This window comes from Bos indicus, chromosome 17, assembly GCF_029378745.1.
Source record: "Bos indicus isolate NIAB-ARS_2022 breed Sahiwal x Tharparkar chromosome 17, NIAB-ARS_B.indTharparkar_mat_pri_1.0, whole genome shotgun sequence".
Lineage (NCBI taxonomy): Eukaryota > Metazoa > Chordata > Mammalia > Artiodactyla > Bovidae > Bos > Bos indicus.
This window is the reverse complement of record NC_091776.1, coordinates 40,147,838-40,167,955: the sequence shown is the minus strand read 5'-3', so window position 1 is coordinate 40,167,955 and position 20,118 is coordinate 40,147,838. Positions and strand designations below refer to the sequence as shown.

The window sequence follows — 20,118 nt, the reverse complement described above, 5'->3', positions numbered from 1 at the left end:
AAATGTTCAGCATTGAAAATTCTGGTTGTCTCCTCAATGTTATAATTTTTTAACAGCCCGTTTGTTATAGAAACAGAATCCAAATAAGTTTCACACCTGCAGTTGCTGAAGTCCTGTATATTTTCTTTAATTCATAGGTTCTCTTTCATCCCTTTTCTCCTCTACCTCCTCCTCCTTGTCCTTCTCCTCACTATTGGTTGAAGAAACACATTTTGTTTCTATAAAAATGTTTCCATTTGTCCTATGAAATTTCCTACACATGACATCTTTATGTGGTCATTTAACATTTTCTGCTGTCATCTTATTTCCCATCCATTGTTGGTTGGATTTAGAGGCTTGATCTAAGGCTGGGTTTGAGGGGCAAGACCAATGCATTGATTTGTTAGAGCTGCCATCACCCCATGCTGCAGATGGGTGGCTGAACAGCAGAAATATGCTATTCACCATCGTAAGGCTGGATGTCCAAGATCAGGGGTCAGCAGGGCTGGTTTCTCCCAAGACTGCTCTTCTTGGTATGTAGATGGCCGTCTTCTCCCTGTATCTTCCCATAATCTTTCCTCTGCGTGTGTCTGTGTTCAAATCTCCTTCTTACAGAGACACCAGTCAGACTGGATCAGGGGCTAACCTAATGACTTCATTTTAATTTAATTACCTCTTTGACATCTCTCTCTTCAAATACAGTCACATTCTGAGGTACTGGGGGTTAGGACTCCAACATGGGAATTTTAGGGGTGAGCAATTCAACCCATAACAACTTTCCATGTGATATCCTTCCTTCAAGAGGTACATAAAATCAGGTTGTTTATCTTTTTGTGGCTTTGGCAGCCACTGATGATCAATGCCTAGATTCACTAATTTGAGTTTGCAAAGTGGTGATATATCCTAATTCTGGTGTTCCTTCTTTATATATTAGCTAGATTCCTTTGTGTTTTTTAAAGTTGCTTCATCTTCTCTTTGGTTTGCAATTTTATTGTAAAGGCAGAATTAATATTTGATTCTATTTACTCATTTTCAAAATAATAGGTTGCTTCACTGAAATCCTCCAGTGTGATCAGTTTGTTGTGGTTTTCTCAGTGACACGTTGAACTCATGGATGTTCACATCTGTGTGTATGATAGTGTGATGGATAGTAATCCACTGTGGTTATTACCTTTCCCTCAAACTGTTGTATTTTCGGCCAAGGGAGGCTCTTCAAGCTAATACAGACCAGGGATCTTGGCCTTCCCCAATCAATAGAAATTGATTAGAGACCAGACAAGAAATTCAGACAAGGCTTTACTGAGGCTTCTAGTGCAGCAGCAGGGAGCGAGAACAAGTAACAGGTTCCCTTGCTGGCTCACAGTGTGTGGGTGGGGGGTGGGGTATCAAGCTCTTTCCCTATGTGGCGTGAGAGTAGGGGTCTGTCCAGGGGACGAGGTGGAGGGGTGGCTTAAGTGGTTTACCCACCCCTTAAGTGGCATTATGTGCAAGGGGCATGCACAGTACCCTGCTTTTGCTCCCGAAACCCAGTTTTTGCTCCTGGCTCCTCAGAAATGGCAGTTGGGTCCCTTTGTCTTTGTATCTTTGGGTCCAGAATTTGCCACAAATGCACATGCACACTGTTATTTTAGTCCCATACAGTTCCTCTGTGTATTGTACCTTGAGGAGAGGTGTGTCCAGGCGCCAGCCCTGCAGCACAGGGTCCCAGGTCCCAGCCTGGCTCAGCGCTTGGCCCTAAGTTCGTAGACAGGACTGCAGGAGGCCTGGAGCACTTCCTTGTCTGGTGCAGCATGAGGTACCAGGCTCATGTTTTCCATTTCCTTCTCCAGATCCAAGAAGTTCCCCTTCCTTTTGGTGGTTTCTACCACTTAGGGTTTGAATAGTAGAAACTGAGCACCAGGGGAGCTCACTACTACCAGCTGGTTCCCACGTTCAGGCCTTCATAGTGAGTGCAATTATGAAAGAATACATGTACAAACACACACAATCATACATACGTGTACAAATACACCTTCCAGTCAAATTCAGGGTTTGTTTTATCTTAATATCCTCATTTCCTCTTTCCCACTCCATGAATCCTGGTCTCAACCATACCAGGAACAACTGACTGAGAACCCCGCATTATTTCCCACTCACTTTTACCCACGACACATCCACAACAAAGCCAGGGTCACACAGCTAACACTCCCGCCAAGCTTTTTGCAGTTCATTTTGTTCTTAGATTTCTACTCAAATAACCATGTTTTAAAATCCCCAGGAAGGACTTCCTTGGTGGTCCAGTGATTGAGAATCTGCCTGCCAACGTGGGCAGGGTTTGATCCCTGGTCTGGGAAGATTCCACATGCAGTAGAACAGCTAAGGCCATGCATCCCAGCTACTGAGCCCAAGTGCTGCAGCTGCTGAAGCCTGTACACCTAGAGCCCTTGCTCTGAGACAGGAGAATTCACGTCAGTGAGAAGCCCTTGCACGGAAACTAGAGAGCAGCCCCTGCTTGCCACAACTAGAGAAAGCCCACGCACAGTGACAAAGATCCAGTACAGCCAAAAAATAAATAAAGTAAAATTAAAAATTAAAATAAAAGAACCCCTGGGAGTATTTCTTCTTTATGGGTTAAACTATCAACTGGATACATATTTAGTTTTTTTTTTCCATTTTATATATTAATTAATTGAACATATTAAAAAGCAGAGACATTACTTTGCCAACAAAGGTCCGTCTAGTCAAGGCTATGGTTTTTCCTGTGGTCATGTATGGATGTGAAAGTTGGACTGTGAAGAGGGCTGAGCGCCAAAGAATTGATGCTTTTGAACTGTGGTGTTGGAGAAGACTCTTGAGAGTCCCTTGGACTGCAAGGAGATCAACCAGTCCATTCTGAAGGAGATCAGTCCTGGGTGTTCTTTGGAAGGAATGATGCTAAAGCTGAAACTCCAGCCACCTCATGTGAAGAGTTGACTCATTGGAAAAGACTCTGATGCTGGGAGGGATTGGGGGCAGGAGGAGAAGGGGACGACAGAGGATGAGATGGCTAGATGGCATCACTGACTCGATGGACGTGAGTCTGATTTAACTCCGGGAGTTAGTGATGGACAGGGAGGCCTGGCGAGCTGCAATTCACGGGGTCGAAAAGAGTCAGACACGACTGAGTGACTGAACTGAACTGAACTGAAGATAATAAGGTATATACCTTGTAGATAGGGGATTTCCAGGTGGTGCCAGTGGTAAAGGACCCACCTGCCAATGCAAGAGACCCAAGAGACGTGGGTTCGATCCCTGGGTCATGAAGTAGGAAATGGCAATCCACTCCAGTTTTCTTGCCTGGAGAATCCCATGGACAGAAGAGTCTGGCGGGCTATAGTCCATAGGGTCACAAAGTGACATGACTAAAGTGACTGAAGTACTTAGCACGCATGCACGCACCTTGAAGGTAAGAGATGCACGTGTTTTCAAAGTCAAGCCAAGTGTGACACCAGCACCGCTTTCCTGTTTTTCTTGTCACCATATGTGTCTAAGCCAGAGAAAGGGCTGGTTTATGTCGTGGTGGGTTTCGAGGAGGAGGTGACGCCTGAATCATGTCTTACCAAACAGCTGCAAAGAGCGACTTAGATTCTCAGAGAAACTGTCCCTTAGTTCTGCTCAGGGAAGAAAACATTTGTTCCGCCGCCCACCATGTAATTCTTCGTTGAATTTTAATGAGTTAGCCTTTAGGCTGCTAGACAGAAAACAACGGCTCTATTCTGTTTAAACTCTGCCATCTTTCTATTTTGCTGCAGAGGCTAGAAAAGAACGGTTTTTTGCCAAATGTGTGGTCGTATGCTCCAAGGTAGTTCATCTGGACGTGTGAAGTTCCATCTCATGATAGCATTTTGGAAGCTAAATATAAGCAGTGGTCTCAGTAAGTCCACTAACCATCCAATTATTCACACAAACGGGAAATTGAAAACTGCCACTGCTTCCATCATTATCTTTATCCCCCACATCCGATACCTAAGTCCTGCCAAATCTACACTCTGTGATAATCCTGGAACCTGTTTCCCTTGTCCGTCTTGCCCTCTTGTTCCCCTAGATCACCATCCTTCTCTCATAGATGCCTGGCTGTCCCCCTGTCTCCGCTGATTCCCCCTATGCCCACCCTCTACTCGAAACGTAAACCTTATTTAGTCACTCTGGGTATTGTGTAAAAGGATGGATGGGTAAAATGTAAATCCCTTTTTGGGGATGCTCTAAAGGTCAGATGCAAGAGTGAACTGGTCCTGATCTGACTCCTAACTCCTCTGGTCTCACGTGTCCCTGGATGTTGAGATCTGGCAGCTCTGCAACACTCACTGCACCAGCTGAAGCCAGGCGTTTGTACTGATGCCTGCTCTTCTTGATGAAACACTGCTTCCTTGCATCCCTGCTCATCCTATATTATCTAATCTCACCTTTTCAGACTCCTCTGCAGAACATTTCCCCCTGCCCCATCCACCTCTTCTCCTCACTCCTGTTAAACGCACAATACCCAGCATGGCTGTATCATGTATCTGGCTGTGTGTTAAAATTAGTGATGTGTCTATTTTCCCCTCTACACTAGAAGCTGCTTGACAGAAAGGACAGTGCTCCAAAATGATTTATTGATTTACTGATTCAGTAAACATGTGGTCCAATTAAAGGCTATCAACCAAAGTGGTCAGAAAATGGTATTTCTTCTTCTTCAAATATCAATGGGACCATTTAATTTGGGATAAAGTGAATTTCAAGAAAAATGCAAATAGAATGCTGAACAAAACCTTTCCTTCTGACTATTAACTTCAAAACATCTTAGCTACAGGGACCCTTGGATTTTTATTTCATAGTCTTCAAATATCCCCTCTGAGCAGTACACCTTTCTGCCCTATCACTGAATGTTTGGGGAAACACTTCAATCATGGAACTTGATAACACTGATGAGAAATGATGCACCAGATGATAAATTCAAAACCACCAAAAGCTGATGTCTTTCCAAACTCATATTGTTTAAAGTGATTTGACTACTATCGGGAAGATAGAAGGCAAAAAATGTTTTAAAGGAAAAACTTTTAGTAACTTTGTGTTTTTTAAAGCAGAAAGCAAATAATGTATCTCCAAAGAGTTCAGTGCCCTTAGACAAAATTTTATGGAAAAGAGTAAGATTGAAACTAATCTACTTGGATGTGATAGCGGTAAAAATGAATAGAAATATTTAAGAAAGTGCCTCATCCTACAGTTATCTTGATACTTTCACAAAACGGGGAAGGAAGCCATTCTCCTGTGTATCAGATCCATGCTGGTTCCTTATACACTCACACACCATCCTCAAGACAACCCTATGAGTTCAATGTTACCATTTCCCCTTCTGCCCTTGAAACTGAGGTCTGAGAGCATCTATGTTCACAAGATGGAAGAATTTTGCCCAACTCTGTAAGCATCAGAAAACCTGAAAATTATGAGCAGGTTTCAAAGAACAAGTGAAAGATAGTGAAAAGCACAGAGGATGGTAAATGGTGCATGTAAAATGGACTGGGTGTTTATTCATCTGGTCATGTAGACGGAAATGATATTAATGACATGTTTTAAATTAACTTATTTGGCTGCACTGGATCTTAGTTGAAACATGCAGGATCTTCATTGCCACATGATGGATTTTTAGTTGCAGCATGCAAACTCTTTAGTTGTGGCATGTGGAATCTAGATCCCTGACCAGGGATCCAACCTGGGGCCCTGCATTGGGAGCATGGAGTCTTAGCCACTGGACCACCAGGGAAGTCCCCTAAGTGATAGTACTGGTCTTTTGTAAATCACTTCTAGGGCTTCCCAAGTGGCACTAGTGGTAAAGAATCTGACTGTCAATGCAGGAGACAAAAGAGACTCGGGTTCCATCCGTGGGTCGGGAAGATCCCCTGAAGGAGGGCATGGCAACACAGTCCAGTATTCTCTCTTGGAGAATCCCATGGACAGAGAAGCCTGGCGGGCTACAGTCAATAGGGTCACAAAGAGTAGGACACGACTGAGATAACTCGGCAGTCACAAATCACTTCTACAGATACTGCTAATGAAGTAAGAGGTAGAGGGGCCTCTGGTTAATCCGCAGGTTTCATTCCGATTCTTTGAGATAAACTACCAATGGGAATGACACCTCCTGATTGGATGAAAGACAAAGCTGCCTACCACAGCCCCCTCATTTTTGGAATGAGGGGATGGAAAGGATTTCCCAGCCTAACACATGTGCAAAGGAGGCCTCAAGTTGTCCTCTAGTAACCATATCATTAGCATTGTGAATTTTTTTGGGAGTGGAGAATCAAACCATTTTATTGGGGGGCTTTGGGGGAAGGTGGAAAAGCTGGTAGAACAATGAGATCTGAAGTCTTTCTGTGAGCCATCTACCCAACTTCTCAGCTGCTAAAAGAGCATTGTGGTTTTGACCCCTGTGGGTTTCACTTGGATACTGCAGCAAAAGATTCAAAATGGCGACTGGCAGAAGCCCAGATAAGGAATTACAGGTGACATGATTGCAGGGGAGGAAACCCCAGAAGACTAACCCCATAATCACACATTATTTACCTGAGATGTATCAATACATTTTTTAGATAGTGATACAGTTAACAGCAGCATGTGAAGTCATTAGGGTTTAAAATTGATCAAAGTTTCATTATACAACTTATATACGTGTATATATGGTGTTTCATTATGCAACCACCAGTAAGAATTCATCTGCCAACACAGGAGACACAAGAGACATGGGTTCAATTCCTGGGTCAGGAAGATTCCCTGGAGGAGGAAATGGCAACCCACTGCAGTATTCTTGCCTGAAAACTCCCATGGACAGAGGAGCCTGGTGGTCTACCGTCCATGGGGTCTCAAAGAGTCGGACATGACTGAGCACACATGCATGCACGTGATTGTTGTTATCATTCACATTTTGCGGATAGGTTTTTGTTCCAGCTTTGTGTATATTATAAATGTCAAGTTTTTAAAAATAATGCATGGTGAAATTTTGAGTGAAAAATTTTTTCAGTGAATTTTATGCAGGTACTTTCTCTGATTGTCCGAGCAACACAATGTCTCAGAAGTGATAGTTCTTCAGAATATAGTTCTGATTCATACGATGTGAATATTAGGCAAACAAAAAGACAAAAGACTTTGGTGATTGATTCTGATACTGAAAGTGAACATTAAACACACGCCACTAGAGGAGGCACCTTTGCTTCTACACAGCGTGGGTTGAAGGCAACATTTCATGAAAGTTAGAAGACTTTACAGGTGTGTCAGGTGTAACTATTGAATGTAGTAACCCATAAAGTGTTAGTGAAAAGGAAAAATCGCCAGCCACAGGCATTAGTTTCTGCAAAAACCCCCTGGTTGTTAACAATGAGTTAACAACCTAAGCTACCCCTATATAGTGCTCCTCACTCTGAGAATTCACCCCTGTGCTCTCCCACATGTACTGTACTTCTAATAAATGCTGGACCTACTTTGCAGTCTTGGGCTTTTTGTCAAATTCTTTCTTCAAAGAGGACAAGGACTGAAGTTCCTTTCTCTCCATGAACACAGTAATAACAGAATGTTTGAAATGACCACAGTTGGGGCATATTTGCCAGGGGGAGGGATGAGGGAAGGGATAGTTAGGGAGTTCGAGATGGACATATACACTCTGCTATATTTTAAATGGATAACCAACAAGGACCTACTATACAGCATGTGGAACTCTGCTCAATGTTATGTGGCAGCCGTGATAGGAGAGGAACTGGGCGGAGAATGGATACATGTATATGTATGACTGAGTACCTTTGTTGTTCACCTAAAATGTCACAACACTGTTAATTGGCTATATCCCCATATAGAATAAAAAGTTTAAAAACATCTTGAATCGATCATAGAAAAATGAAACAATTAAACACTAACACACCTTGCCCCTTTTTTTTCTGTATTCTTTTCAGCACATCAACTTTCTTTGTCTTTGCCTAACATCTGCACTGGATTGCAGGCCATGCTTGGATTTCAACACCATAAGCTATTACTTTAGTATCAGCAGCCGCTCTTTCAGTGACACTGGTCTCCTGAAACAAGCCCTAAGAGCCACTGTTCTGATGTATGTAATGCTGAGAAAGGGAAGAAAACAGGCCAGCAACTCAGAAGTGCCTCTTCTGCACACACTTTGGACTTCAGTGTCTTTCAGAAGTTCCACAGAGAGTAATTTGCAGTGAAGGGTCCTCTTCTGACACGAACTGAATTTTCTCCACCTGGACATAGTGATTGCCCAGTAAGTTTTCTTCTTAAGGATAACAGCACTGTCTCTTCTTCCAACACAGCTGTATCATATTCTTCTGCTCTAAGTGCTTCATCCCAGGATGAATAATAACCTCTCATCCAACAAGAAACATTTATATGCAGTCTGTTCTTCTCCCTTACAACAGGTCCTACAATGAAATGATTGGCCTTACATTAGGCTGTGTCTGCCCTGTCTTTCCTGATAGAATATAAGGAAGGCAGGAATGATGTCTATCTTGTTCACTCCTGAACCTCCAGTGCCTGGCATGAGGTCAGCAGCTGGATATTTACTGAATGAATAAATGGGCCTCTACCATCTGTGTGGCCCCACAACAGTGACCAGCATGGGAGCTCTGAGTTGTTTCTACTGCACTGGAGCTTCCTGAGAGGCCTCCCCCTGCACCAACTTGCTGGAGAGAAATCTCAGGGGAGGAGGCTGGGGGTGGGCAGGTCCAGAGGAAGAAGTACAGAGGCATTTTTTAGGTAACAAAAATAAGAATGAGTGCAGGTAATCTCAAAAGAATACAATGAAATATTACTTAGCTATTAAAAAGAATGAAATAATGCCACCTGCGGCAACATGGATAAACCTAGAGATGATCATACTAAGTGAAGTAAGCCAGACAGAGAATGACAAATACCATATGATATTATTTATATGTAGAATTGAATATATAATACAGATGAACGTACTTACAAAACAGAAACAGACTCACAGACATAGAGAACAGACTTGTGGGAAAATGGGTGGGGAAGGGTTAGATTTGGATTAGCAGATACAAACTATTATATAAGGAATGGATAGGGGACTTCTCTGGTGGTCCAGGGGCTAAGACTCCAGCTTCCAGTGCAGAGGGCCTGGGTTTGACCCCTGGTCAGGGTACTAGGGGAGAAGGCAATGGCAACCCACTCCAGTACTCTTGCCTGGAAAATCCCATGGATGGAGGAGCTTGGTAGGCTGCAGTCCATGGGGTCGCTAAGAGTCAGACATGACTGAGCAACTTCACTTTCACTTTTCATTTTCATGCATTGGAGAAGGAAATGGCAACCCACTCTAGTATTCTTGCTTGGAGAATCCCAGAGACAGAGGAGCCTGATGGGCTGCCGTCTATGGAGTCGCACAGAGTCGGACACGACTGAAGCGACTTAGCAGCAGCAGCAGCAGCACCAGGGTACTAGGTCCCACAAGCCACAACTCAGAGTTTGCATGCTGCAACTGAATATCCCACATGCTGCAATCAAGATCAAGGATCCTGGGTGCTGGAACTAAGACCTGGCAGGGCCAAATAAATGTAATTTTTAAAAGGATAGATAAACAACAAGGCCTATTGTATAGCACAGGGAGCAATATTCAATATTTTGTGATAAACCAGAATGGAAAAGAATATATAAATATTATATATATTTGTATATAACTGAGTCAGTTTGCTGTACAGTAGAAATTAACACAACATTGTAAGTTAATTATACTTCAATAAAACAAAAATTTTTTAAATTGCAGCACTTTGCTCCTTAATGCTCACGGGAATCCGTCCAAAGTGCCAGTCACCAACAGCCTTAAAAATGGAAAGTTGTCAAGATTTACAGATGTTTTGAGGAAAACAACTCCAAGAGAAAAGCAAGTATTTATGTACCAATATATTTTTAAATAGTGGCTGTCATTAAGTCTGTGCTAGTTTAACAACTGGCTTTGGCAGTATTTCATTATGAAAGAAAACAGGCAATTTTCTACACACCCCTTAATTCATGCCAAATGCAGGCACACCTTCTACCTTTCTGAATAAACAGAAAGCCCTGTTTATTCAGGTCAGTGCATATTTCTTTAGTACTGAAAGTCTTACTTTTAGAAATTTTTTCAACTTAGGAACCCTAGCTACTAAAACTCAACTGAGTTTCTATTTCTCTCATTTTATAATTAATTTTCATTTTTATCAAATAATATGCTTGTACACTGCACATAATGTGAACCTAATTTTTTTCCATTTGAATGTGATCATTTAGGTACATATACATAATACAGATAAATTGTACTAAAGTGAATCACAGTATTGTGGGACTTCCCTGGTTGTCCACTGGTTAAGAATCTACCTTTCAATTCAGCAGATGCAGGTTTGATCCCTGGTTGGGGAACTAAGATCCCACATGCTTCAGGGCAACTAAGACCCCCCGTCACAACTACTGAACCTGCATGCCCTAGAGCCTGCAAGTTACAATTAGAAAAGTCTTTGAGCTGCAATGAAAGATCCTGCATACTGCAACTAAGAATGAACACAGCCTAATTAATTATTTTTAAAAATCACTACATTGTACACCTTCAACTTACATAATATTGTAATCAGTTATTCAGTTCAGTTCAGTCACTCAGTCATGTCCGACTCTTTGCGACCCCATGAATCGCAGCATGCCAGGCCTCCCTGTCCATCATGAACTCCCGGAGTTCACTCAGACTCACATCCATAGAGTCGGTGATGCCATCCAGCCATCTCATCCTCTGTCGTCCCCTTCTCCTCCTGCCCCCAATCCCTCCCAGCATCTGAGTCTTTTCCAATGAGTCAACTCTTCGCATGAGGTGGCCAAAGTACTGGAGTTTCAGCTTTAGCATCATTCCTTCTAAAGAAATCCAGGGCTGATCTCCTTCAGAATGGACTGGTTGGATCTCCTTGCAGTCCAAGGGACTCTCAAGAGTCTTCTCCAATACCACAGTTGAAAAGCATCAATTCTTCGGCGCTCAGCCTTCTTCACAGTCCAACTCTTACATCCATACATGACCACAGGAAAAACCAGTAATAAATAAGTAGTACTAAAATGTTTATAATTAACAATACTCCCATCTCTCTCTGCTCCCTGTCCAAGCATTGTCTTCTCCAAAATCAGCCACTTTCAGCTCATTTGCTTCTTCAGGACTTCACTCAATATTTGTATAAAGTAAGTGCCCCCTGGGGGGGCCCCCACTTGCCCTGCTCCTCCTCTGGGCTCCTGCATGTCCACTTTCCTGGTCTTCTCTTTTACCATTTTGAGCATCCTCTTTGCCTACCACCTTTGTTGGGTCTCTTGTTTCTTTGATCATATTCCTTTCTTTTTCCTAGACTTTCCCTTATTATCTTGCTAAATGATATTCTCCAGTTGCTTCTCAGGAAACAATGCATTTGAGGAATACATACATGCATTAAAATGTCTCTTTTCTACCTCCCCACTTGATAGTTGAGCAGGGTATAGAATTCCAGGTTGACAGTCACTTTCTAGTAGACAGAGCAGTCATTGACCAGTGTCTTCCAGAGCCTAGGATCCCTGGCAAGAAGTGTGATGCCTTATTGATTCTGGATCCTTTGTACATGTCCCAGTCTCCCTCTGGAAGGCTTGGCAATTGTCTTCATCCCAGAAGTGAAGTTTCACAGTGACGTGTCTTAATACAGTTGTTGTCATTTTTCTTTGATAGAGCTTTTCAATCTGGAAATTCATGTTATTCCCTTCTGAGAAATTTTCTTACATTATTGATTTTCTTTCTTCTGTTATCTCTGATCCCTTCTGAGGTCTATTAAACACTAGACTAATTTATTTTTAATTTCTTTCTTTCTTTCTTATTTTTTCTTTTCTTCTTTTCTGTCTCTTTGAATTTCTGTTCCACTTTTGTAAGATTAACTCTACAGTGTGAAATTTCTCTCCCATACTGAATCTCTATACTGATTGTTTTTCCTAACAGTGTAATAAGAATTTTAACAGATTTATTTAAATTTATTTATTTCAATGCATTTCATTTATTTAACTAATTTGGGAATGTTTATTAACAGAGTGGACTGATTTGCTCAGGATACCTACAGGTTAGTCTGTTGTCCAGGTGACCTAATTCCATTAGCTTCCTGTTTTACTTTCCAAAATGTCCTATTTTAGGTAATAAAACATATGGTCACACTGTTTACTGAGCATTTACTATATATACCAAGTGCTGTTCAAAGTGCTGTATGTGTAACAACACATCTGTATAAAATATCTACTCCAGAAGAGTAGACTCTGTTATAATCATTTTACAGATTGGAAATCTGAGGGATAAAGAGTTTAAATAACTTGTCACAGGAGTCACAGCTTCCAGATGTTAAAATGGGGACTTGAATGTGGGAAGTGTCTTCAGAATCTCCCCTTTCCCCTCTATGAACAATATTTATTTGTTTTTAAAAATATTTTATTTATTTATTATTGAGGTGTAGTTGATTTACAGTATCATGTTAGTTTCAGCAGTACAGCACAGTTTTATGTGTATATATATATATATATATATATACTGCTGCTGCTAAGTCGCTTCAGTCGTGTCTGACTCTGTGCGACCCCAGAGATGGCAGCCTACCAGGCTTTTCTGTCCCTGGGATTCTCCAGGCAAGAACACTGGAGTGGGTTGCCATTTTCTTCTCTAAAGCATGAGAGTGAAAAGTAAAAGTGAAGTTGCTCAGTCGTGTCCAACTCTTAGCGACCGGATGGACTGCAGCCCACCAGACTCCTCTGTCCATGGGATTTTCCAAGCAAGAGTACTGGAGTGGGGTGCCATTGCCTTCTCCAATATATATATACATACATAAAAACACATGTGTGTGTGTGTGTGTGTGTGTGTGTGTGTGTATATATATGAGTATATATATTCTTCTTATATTAATTTCCCTTATAAGTTGCTACAAAATATTCAGTGAAATTCCCTATGCTATAGAGAAGGTTCTTGTTGTTTATCCATTTTATATATAGTAGCATGTGTGCATTAATCCCAAACTCCTAATTTATTCCCCTTACCCACTTTGGTAATCATAAGTTTATTTTCTATGTCTGTGAGTCTATTTCTGCCTTGTTTATCAGTTCATTTGTATCATTTTTCTAGATTCCACATATAAGTGGTGTCATATGCTCTTTGTCCTTCTATGGCTTATTTCACTCAGTATGACACTCTCTAGGTCCATCCATGTTGCTGCAATGGGATTGTTTCATTTTTTTATGGCTGAGTAATATTCCATTGTATATATATACTACGTCTCTTAATCACTATAGATTCCACTTCACCACTTCTCACAATCCCTTATCTGGGGGATATTAGGCTATTTCTCAGAGAAGGCAACGGCACCCCACTCCAGTACTCTTGCCTGGAAAATCCCACGGACGGAGGAGCCTGGTAGGCGGCAGTCCATGGGGTTGCACAGAGTCGGACATGACTGAGTGACTTCACTTTCACTTTTCACTTTCATACATTGGAGAAGGAAATGGCAACCCACTCCAGTGTTCTTGCCTGGAGAATCCCAGGGATGGGGAAGCCTGGTGGGCTGCTGTCTAGGGGGTCGCACAGAGTCTGACAAGACTGAAGTGACTTAGCAGGCTATTTCTGACTTTGCATCATTGCAAACACTTTTGTACTCCTTTCTAGCTAAACCTCCTTCATTTTTTTCCTGGAGAATGATAAATTCCTTCACCAGGAAAAAGCCTGGTAAAACCAGCCTTTCTTGATTTTCATTTCAGCACTCTTTCCACTTGCCATGTTGTGCACCTCCTGAGAATGGGAACTGACAAACAAATCCTTTGATTATAAGAAGGCAGACACAGGAGAGCCAACACACTGAAAAGAGCTGTGACCCTCAAATAAATGAAAAGTTAGGGGATGTTGTAGTTAATTTTGACTTTTTAAAAGTCATGTTGCTCCTCTCTTCTTGACTGACACCTAGTCTGGTCACCCTCACTTTAGAATCTGCAGCATCCTTGACACCCACACCCGCAACCCCGCCATCTACTGACAGTGGCTATCCACAGGACTGTGAACCAGTCCTTAAGACATTAGTCCTAAGACAAATGATACATTGGCAAATAAATGGCAAAGAGGCAACTTCATAGTGACATTAGGGCATAGTCATGTTGGCAGTGCCTTTCTGGAAGGAAGTTTGCCTGTGAACGAGTCTGTTGATTTCATAATCTCAGCAAGCCTTTCATGTGCATGGATAACAAGTTTACCCAGGGAGGCAACCAGAGATTTTCCTAATGTTCTCCTTCTAAACCCAGCTTAAATTTCATCTCACTCAGGAAGTCCTCATGACCAAAGTCCTCCAGTTTTTCTGGCTTGAGCTGTACCAATCTGTGCCATTCTGAGTACACTAAGAATAGGGATTTTGTCTTTTATATCTGATTCACCAAGTATTGAGTACCCCTATATGTCAAACTCTTATTATATATGAAGACTCTTGAGAGTCCCTTGGACTGCAAGGAGATCCAACCAGTCCATTCTGAAGGAGATCAGCCCTGGGATTTCTTTGGAAGGAATGATGCTAAAGCTGAAACTCCAGTACTTTGGCCACCTCATGCGAAGAGTTGACTCATTGGAAAAGACTCTGATGCTGGGAGGGATTGGGGGCAGGAGGAGAAGGGGACGACAGAGGATGAGATGACTGGATAGCATCACCGACTCTATGGATGTGAGTCTGAGTGAACTCCAGGAGTTGATGATGGACAGGGAGGCCTGGTGTGCTGCAATTCATGGGGCCGCAAAGAGTCAGCGACTGAACTGAACTGAACTGAACTGATATGTCAAACTCTATGTTATAGGTAAGGGAAAGAAAGCAGGATGCTGCTATGCTCTACAATTTTCAGTAACGTGTAACTTTAACAGATTCCACTTCTCAAAACAAAAATTCCCACTGATTCACTATTTGCAGTGCATTCTCTTATAAACTGACTCTTAATTTGACTGCAAACTGTTCTCCCACTTCCTATCTGTGCTTTTTATTCTTCTTATTGAAATTAGACATACTGTTCGTTTATATTGGAAAACACCCAGCTGTGAGAAGAGACCACATAAAAATGAGTTAATCATCAGACCTCATGTCTAGAGAAACTTATGTATTTAAAACAAAAGAATGTTTCCTTTAATTCAGAAGGGAAAAGAATAAAGTCAACCCACACCCCGTTATTGTGGTCATTCTCCATCAGTGGATGTTGTATTGAAATCTTTTTATATCTATCTGTCCTGAAAGTCTGTGAGTGACTTGGGCAAGGACCCTGCTTATTACTTTTTAAATTTTGAGAACTTGTCACATGGCAGACCTTCATCTCAAGTTTGCTGAAGTATGTTTTTACCTGTCTTTAGTAGTAGTAGTGAAAGTCACTCAGTAGTGTCCGATTCCTTGTGACCCTATGGACTATACAGTCCTTGGAATTCTCCATGCCAGAATACTGGAGTGGGTAGCTTTTCCCTTCTCCAGGGGATCTTCCCAACTGAGGGATCGAACCCAGGTCTCTAGTATTTACACTTGAAAATGAGGCTCAAAATCTTGGATCTCCCCCACCTACCCTCAAGGTCAGAACTGCTAGGGGAGCTTTATTCAAATAACAATGACAATTTTCGATGCAATAAATTGGATAGCACACCATTGATTCAATAACAGATGAACTTGGGGGCAGAAAGAGAGTCACTACCATCTACCATAAATAACTACCATAAAACACATCCTGATTTCAAGGAGTTAGATTTTCAAAGTATACCCCAGAATGGAGGAAATCCTGTCATTGTCCTTGACTGGACTTCTGGTCTCAGAATCAGAGCAGTCTCTTGGCTCTATTACGTCAGCCGACAAAAATTCTTCAATGCCGCTTATATGCCCTCAACTCATTCTTCTCTTCCTCCAATGCTTTTTCTGAGACCATTGATAAGTTCCAAATATTTGTCTGTTATTGTTTTCTTGGATTTCCATTTCCTTGTATAAACCCTCCTCCTTGAGTTCTTCCCTGCCTTTTACAGCCTCCCATTGTCCTCAGGTCCCTGCCTCTGAGGCTCTTTCCTTCTTCCATGATGCTCACTGACCTTTTCCTGGTGTGGATGCCCCCAGGCTCATCCCTTTCTTCTTTCAGTCCTCACAAGTCATTCTCAGCCCTGAATGATCATCAGAATCGCTTGAAGAGCCTTCTGAAAAGATTCAAGCCCAGATCCCAACCCAGATCTGTGGAATCAGTCAACTAGGACCTAGATATTAGCTCTGTAACCCGGGTTTGTGTACCTTACTTAGCATCTGAAGTTCAATTTCTTCTCCTGTAAAATTAAGATAATGCTAAAATCTCTTTCGTCCGATCTCTGAATACATTCTTACTCCCCATTGTCACAGCAAACATCATCTCTTCTTCTCATTTATTTAAAGCCTATGTTCCTTTGAAAGCTGAGCTCAAATCCTTTCCTTCTCACAACTCTCATCATCACGACTGATTTTGGATTGTTTACAGAGCGCACTGAAAACTCAAGAGCGACTTGTTGAAATGAAATTGTTTCCTGGCTGAGCTTGCTTCAACTGTCTTGTCACTTTTCAATTTTTTTCTCCATGCAGCACTTCAATATTCCAGAGTGATTTTTTTTTTAATTGGATCACATTGTTCCCTATTTTAAATCTTTCAATGAATTCTCTTTCTTAAAATGTATTTATTCATTTATTTTTATTTTTTTGGTTGAGCTAGGTCTATGTTGCTGCACACAGGCTTTCTCTAGTTGAGGTGAGCGGGGGTACTCTCTAGTTGCCAATGCATGGGCTTCTCACTGTGGCACCTTCGCTTATTCAGAGCATAGGCTCGAGGGACATGGGCTTCAGTAATTTCTGCACAAGGCCTCAGTAGGTTCATGTGCTTAGTTGCTCACAGCATGTGGAATCTTCCCAGACTGGGGATTGAACCTGTGTCCTCTGCATTGGCAGGTGGATTCCTATCCACTGTATCACCAGGGAAGTCCCCAGTGACTTCTCTTAGTTCTTAGGCTTGTTCAGCACCATGGCTGCAGAGTCTAGCAGTGCTTTGAATACAAGAGATGCTGGATTTATTGAGTGACTGCAGTTGACTGATGACAGAACATGCGAACGGTTGGGGAGGCTAAACACAAACCTTGCCCAGGAAGGAGATGGCTCTTGGCACAGCTGAGAGAATGTAATCAGGTGGGCACACCTGGACCTTGTAGAGTCATCCTCTTTCAGAGCCTCTGCCAAGCCTGAGAGTGAGGCCAGGAGGTTTTTAAGCAGAGGTTGTGCTTAGTGTCCCAAAAGTGCAGAAACCCTGACCTCCAAAAATCTAAGGAAAACAAAGACATTATTGAATCTGTACTCCTGTAAGAGCAATGCTGACTGATCTCTTTTCCCTTAGAAATCTGAATTATATGTTCCAATAGATGACAAGCCTAGGTTTTGCTCTTTGCCTGTAACTGAACATACAGGTTTCATTTTGGTTACCACTGCCTTAAAGTGAAAGTGAAGTCACTCAAGAGAGTGTCAGTTCAAGCCATTGTGTGACTTTAATAGGATTACATTGATTAACTAACATGATGCATTATGATGGTTTCTAGGCCAACAGCCTGAAATGAGGGGCTTTTAACCAAAAAAAGTTATGTTTTTGTTCTTTCATTGAAAACAACCATTTATATAGTTAAAGGCCCCACCCTCCAACATCCAGCTGCTGTTCTTAACTGGCTGGTTCCCTTTTCCTGCACTGTGCTCTCATCTCACTTGCACTGCCCCACTCCTCCCCTTAATGAAATCCCTTACTATTAACAATGGAAGTGAGAAATAGATTCAAGGGATTAGATCTGATAGACAGAGTGCCTGAAGAAGTATGGACGGAGGTTTGTGACTGTACAGGAGACAAGGATCATGATCATCCCCAAGAAAAAGAAATGCAAAAAGGCAAAATGGTTGTCTGAGGAGGCCTTACAAATAGCTGTGAAAAGAAAGTGAAAGGAAAAGGAAAAAGGGAAAGATACACCCATTTGAATGCAGAGTTTCAAAGAATAGCAAGGAGAGATAAGAAAGCCTTCCTCGGTGATCAGAGCAAAGAAATAGAGGAAAACAAAAGACTGGGAAAGACTAGAGGTGTCTTCAAGAAAATTAGAGATACAAAGGGAACATTTCACGCAAAGATGGGCTCAATAAAGGACAGAAATGGTATGGACCTAACAGAAGCAGAAAATATTAAGAAGAGGTGGCAAGAATACACAGAAGAACTATACAAAAAAGATCTTCACAACCCAGATAATCACAATGGTGTGATCATTCACCTAGAGCCAGACATCCTGGAATGTGAAGTCAAGTGGGCTTAGGAAGCATCACTATGAACAAAGCTATTGGAGGTGATGAAATTCCAATTGAGCTATTTCAAATCCTAAAAGATGATGCTGTGAAAGTGCTGCACTCAATATGCCAGCAAATTTGGAAAACTCAGCAGTGGCCACAGAACTGGAAAAGGTCAGTTTTCATTCCAATCCCAAAAAAAGGCAATGCCAAAGAATGTTCAAACTACCGCACAATTGCACTCATCTCACATGCTAGCAAAGTAATGCTCAAAATTCTCTGAGTGAGGCTTCAACAGTACATGCACTGTGAACTTCCAGATGTTCAAGCTGGATTTTAAAAAGGCAGAGGAACCAGAGATCAAATTGCCAACATCCATTGGATCATCGAAAAAGCAAGAGAATTTCAGAAAAACATCTATTTCTGCTTTATTGACTACGCCAAAGCCTTTGACTGTGTGGATCACAACAAACTGGAAAATTCTTAAAGAGATGGGAGTACCAGACCACCTCACCTGCCTCTTGAGAAACCTATATGCAGGTCAGGAAGCAACAGAACTGGACATGGAACAACAAACTGGTTCCACATTGGGAAAGGAGTACGTCAAGGCTGTATATTGTCACCCTGCTTATTTAACTTATATGCAGAGCACATCATGAGAAAAGCTGGGCTGGAGAAAGCACAAGCTGGAATCAAGATTGCTGGGAGAAATATCAATAACCTCAAATATGCAGATAACAACACCATTATGGCAGAAAGCAAAGAACTAAAGAGCCTCTTGATGAAAGTGAAAGAGGAGAGTGGAAAAGTTGGCTTAAAACTCAACATTCAGAAAGCTAAGATCATGGCAGCTGGCAAATAGATGGGGAAACAGTGGAAACAATGACAGACTATATTTTGGGGCCCTCCAAAATCACTACAAATGGTGACTGCAGCCATGAAATTAAAAGACACTTGCTCCCTGGAAGAAAAGCTGTGACCAACCCAGACAGCATATTAAAAAGCAGAGACATTACTTTGTCAACAAAAGTCCATCTAGTCAAAGCTATGTTTTTTCCAGTAGTTATGTGTGGATGTGAGAGTTGGACTATAAAGAAAGCTGAGTGCTGAAGAATTGATGCTTTTGAACTGTGGTGTTGGAGAAGACTCTTGAGAGACCCTTGGACTGCAATGAGATCCAACCAATCAATCCTAAAGGAAATCAGTCCTGAATATCCATTGGAAGGACTGACCTTGAAGCTGAAGCTCCAAATACTTTGGCCACCTGATGCAAAGAGCTGACTCATTTGAAAAGACCCTGATGCTGGGAAAGAGTGAAGGCGGGAGAAGAAGGGGACGACAGAGGATGAGATGGTTGGATGGCATCACCGACTCAATGGACATGAGTTTGAGTAATCTCCGGGAGTTGGTGATGGACAGGGAGGCCTGGCATGCTGCAGTCCACGGGGTCACAAAGTCGAACACGACTGAGCAACTGAACTGACCGAGTAGATAGTGAAGATTTTCTGTGCTTATTAGGAGTAAAAATTCACAAATGTACAAATAAACCTATAGGACATAAAAAAATTAAGAAAAATTAACTCTGTTATTGAGTGAAGTAAGTCAGAAAGAGAAAAGCAAATATCGTATATTAATGCATATATGTGGAATCTAGAAAAGTAGTATAGATTATCTTATTTGCAAAGCAGAAATAGAGGCACAGACTTGAAGATCAAACATATGAACATCAAAGGGGGAAAGGGTGAATGGAAAGAATTTGGAGATTGGAGCTGACATATATACACCACTGTGCTGAAGTGACTTAGCACACATACATGTAGGTACAAAG

At 41.8% G+C, this 20,118-nt stretch overlaps 1 protein-coding gene across 1 annotated transcript in view; it reads right to left on the bottom strand.

The window, feature by feature from the left end:
* The window catches only part of SPMIP2 (sperm microtubule inner protein 2), a 135,237-nt gene that overhangs the window by 39,929 nt on the left and 75,190 nt on the right, over window positions 1–20,118 (bottom strand). The gene's annotated exons all lie outside the window — the stretch shown is intronic.